The sequence below is a fragment of the Ochotona princeps genome, chromosome 6 (assembly GCF_030435755.1).
Source record: "Ochotona princeps isolate mOchPri1 chromosome 6, mOchPri1.hap1, whole genome shotgun sequence".
Classification (NCBI taxonomy): domain Eukaryota; kingdom Metazoa; phylum Chordata; class Mammalia; order Lagomorpha; family Ochotonidae; genus Ochotona; species Ochotona princeps.
This window is the reverse complement of record NC_080837.1, coordinates 69,921,889-69,926,382: the sequence shown is the minus strand read 5'-3', so window position 1 is coordinate 69,926,382 and position 4,494 is coordinate 69,921,889.

The following is a 4,494-nucleotide window of genomic DNA, read 5'->3' as shown; positions in this document are numbered from 1 at the left end:
ATAGAAGATGCAAGAATGACTAATTCTGTTTTGATTCCATGTCTTCGATGACAAAGGAAATCCCTCTTCATGAACAATTTAAGCTAAATCGTAACAGCTGAACTCCAGGAATCTTATCTGGAACATCTGCATCAAACAATGATAGTGCCAACCTTGAGGGTTTGCAGATAACTCCCAAAGGAACTGAGTTTTATAACTAGAAACTCAGGGAGGAGGTTTGTGTGATTTAAAAGAAGGATTTCAATGTAGCTTTGCTTTAAGAGAATACTCCGTGGAAATCATCACTGCTAATAAAATGCAACGGAAATTCACCCCAGTTCCTTTATCCTGGAAAAGCATCTCTCTTTCGTGACTGAGAGAGTACATGTATCATTTCTAGCAAGGCTCTTTTTTCAGAAACTTAGTTATCTTCAGAAATTTGTCAGCTAAATTGAGCCCCCGGCGGTACAGAGTGAAGTCTGCTGGCAGGGCACTGGGAAGAGAATGAATGAAAGACTGGATTGAATTTTCCATGGAAGCCGACAATTAAAATTGTTTTCTTTGGTATATCCCTTTCTGTCAGTTGTTTTTGCGCTCTCCAAGAGAAGGGAGAGAAAAAAGAAGTCTAGAAGCCTGATTCATTCATTTCCAGATCTCACTTCCAGTTTCCATCTTATTAAAGACATGACTTAACTTTAATGTGTGTAACATAAACAGAATCATAAAAGGGAAAGAATTAGAACAGTCTGGGCGAGTCGGTGTCCAAAGCGAGGAGAGCGCCACCACTGATTTGCCCTCTGCATGACTGGTGTCTTTCTGCATTGTTTACTGCTGGGGCAAAACGCTCCGCCTCCCTCTGCTGCTGCTTCCTCACCCGCCATCAAAATCATGGGGAATTCCAATCTCACCAAGTGATTACAATATGGCCACAAATAATCCGTCTTGTCAAGTCCAGGTTCGGGACCGCAGCTGAAGTTGGAGCTGAGTGGCTGCACACATCTGGAGAAGGTTCGTGGCTTGTAGTCGTGGGCCGCTCCGTTAATGCACCCAGGAGAAAGGGGCTGACAGGCTGCATATTTCTGCAAACTGTTCCCAGAAAGAACCAATTTCCTGACTTCCATGTGGTGTCAATAATGGAGGCATGCGACGGAGCAGTGCTTATGAAATATTAAATCTGCTTACAGGACCAGCTCGCAGCAAATTCAGACCACCTGTGAGAGGGAGGCGAGCGTGGGCACTCGGACTTGGGCACGCACGTGGCTCATGGGAATGATACGCTCCAATCCATGTGTTTGGGCGTATTTGCCACAAAACTTCCTGACAGGACAGAGAGGGAGAGGCAATAAAACACATTTCTGCACATTTAGAATCGAAGCAGTTCAAATCACTGACATTATTAAATTTACTATCATAAGCAGCCAAAGTTCATCTTATTCATCAGGAAAAAAGTGACTGATGTTTCATGGCATTAGCATTAGATCATTTTGATTCTTGCCAATAAAAACAAAGCATTAGCGTTTCACTGTTTTAATATCATGATTTAATTCTCTCAATGATATTAGGACCAAGAAGCTCAACCAACATGAAGACCCCATGAAAATTCTTGAGTCAAAACTACAGTGCTAAAATGAGTCCCCCATCCTGGCCTTCCATTTCACAGTATATATTTTACGCTTGTGATTTCCAAATATGGGTTCTTAGCATCGCAAATGTAAAGTTTTATGTCACTAACTTGTGCTTCAAGGGTTTGCCTAAGTAAATAGAAAAACATCTGGGCTCTTTTTACTGGCCAAAGCAAAAGATATTTGACCTAAGATCAGATCCTGAGACTTGAACGTTAACTTGGTCTTTCCACAGAATATCTCTGATTTTCCACAACTCTTCTGCTGAGAGGGTTCAGCCCAGAAACTTTTAATGGAAGCATAAAACTAAGTATTTGTCCCAGCAAGACATATGGCCCAGTTGGCTTCCCTTGCCTGCAAATTGTTGCCCACACGTCTCACTTATCCACTGTAGTCTACCAAAAAAAAAATCCTATTGCAAAGTTAGAACACATCTTCAAAGGCAGAGTCCCTAACTAGACAGGGGCACCAAACCTAAAATCTATCCAGATGGAAAGGTACACAAGATGCTGTTTCAGCTGCAAGGTCAAGGCATTCAGTTGGTCCCATCAGTTCTTCAAGGACACCTGCTGCATTTTTCAACTGAGGTTTCTTTGATCTCTGCCCAACGCTTGCAGAGTGGCTTCCGGCCATGGTTCCATCTCTGCCCAATGTCTACCTTTCTAGGATAGAACAAGCCCTGCCTTCAGGAGCCAATGACCCAGACTCAGAGAAGTGACAGGACAGCCCATGTTCATGACTAATTCCTGACCGCAGCTTTCCCATGGTACCCCACAGAAAAGTCCTGCCTGGACATACCACACCAGTGAGAGAAAAACCCCTGCCATTGGGCAATAATGGCAGTCGTTAGATTCTGGTTTAATTCTTCTTGAAATTTGTAATTGAAATTCAAAAGTTAAAAGCCTAAGGGCAAGTTTTTTGTCACAATAGTTAAAGCTACCACTTGTGACACCAAGCACCTCTCAGTGTCAGTTCAAGTCCTGACTGCTCTGTTTCTGATCCAGCTTCCTGCTGATAAATCTAAGCAGGCAACAGAAGATGATCTATGTACTTAGCCCCTGCTGCCCTTGTAGGAGATCATGATGGGGTCCCTGGCTCCTGGCCCAAACCTAGCTGTTCAGAGCATTTAGAGAGTGAGCCAGCAGATAGAAAAAAATCTCTCTCTTTCTCTCTCTCTCTCATACATATACTGTCTCTCCATCTCTCTGTGTTATTCTGCCTTGCCAATAAATATGTCTTTAAGAGAATGTTATAAACCTATTCTTTGATCTACTTTTATCCAGGTCCTAAAATCAACTTCTAAAATTTTTTACCAAAAAGTTTAATTCTAGGAAATAATTGTATTTCCTGAGAATATCCTAGCAAAAAAAAATTATTTCCCAAGAATAAATTATTTATTTCCCAAGAATAAAAAATTATTTCCCAAGAATAAAAGCCAAGATTAGCTTCATTACTCATTCCCCCCACAAGTTAGATGTACCTTAAAATTCTAGACTTAGGAGTCCACACAAGGACATATAAATAAATGTTCATAGCAACGTTATTCATAATAGCCAAAAAGTAAAAACAACCCAAATGTCCACCAACTGGTGAATGGATAGACAAATGGTGGTACACCCATACACTGGACTGCCCTTCAACAACAGAAAGGAACAAAGGTACTGACTGTGCCACAACAGGGATGAAGCTCAGAACCAGTTTTCTAAGTGAAAGAAGTCAGCCATGAAAGTTTGCATCTCATGTGATTCTATTTCTATCCAGGTTCTTGGAAAGGACCACCCCATACACATAAAAAGTAGACTCTTGGTAGACCAGGGATCATGGGTGGGGACAGCATGTGATTAGCACTGTGCACAGATTTGGTAGAGAAGGAAATGTTCCGAATTTGGACTGTCATAATGATTACCCAGGTCTCTACATTTATTTTTTAAATCATGAGTTGTACACTTTGAAGAAAAATATGACATGCGAACATGTATGAAGGAGCTCTAATAAATGTATTTACCGTATGTGCTCTTATCCCATCTTCACAGCCACTCTGTGGGACAGGTACTGCTATAATTCCCCAGTTTACATATGAGAAAACTGAGTCTTAGTTTTCTCCAAGTCAGGCAGGTAGTCAATGGTGAGACAAGGACTCCAGGCTAGTGTACTTGGCACAATTTATACAGGATCCTTGAGTTTACTAAAAGGTTCTTCACTTAATAGTTCACTATCCGTTTGTTGCAGGGTCCTCCTCTCACCTCTCCCAGGAAGTCAGGAAGCACCTGGAGTAGACAGAAGCCCAGGCCAGTTTCTTCAGGCCCCAGCAGCTTAGGTTAGGCAAGGTACCTCTTTGTATGTGCACCAGGACTCAAAGCCCAAGCTCACGATATCCTGTATTGCAGTTGTTCACACTCCCATGCAAGAGCGAACATGCTTGGACCAGGATGATACTGGCGTTTTCTGGAAGACCCATACCCTGTCTCTAGGCTTGCAGGCGATCACTCCTTCCTCTGTGCCATGGGGTTTTGTATATCCTTATAAAATATTTTATCTTGAGATAGGCATGTAGTACAATAGTAAAGCTGCCAGTTGCATCCCATACTGGAGTGCCTCGATTGGAGTTTTGGCCTCAATTCTTAGCCCAGCTTCCTGCTCATGTGCATTCGGGGACGTAGTAGGTATGCTCAAACACTTGGGTTCCCCATCACCCACATGGGAGGCTTGTATTGGTTTCCAGGCATTTGTAATTATTTCAGAAACACAAACTACAAAAGCCATGGGCTTCTTCCTCAGCCACTCTCTCACCTACACATGGGATTGATGGCTCAATGCCTGCACTGACATTGTCTAAATGCTTCGATTCCATTTCTTTTCCTTCCCATCTGTGTTATCATTGCCTCATTTAAAG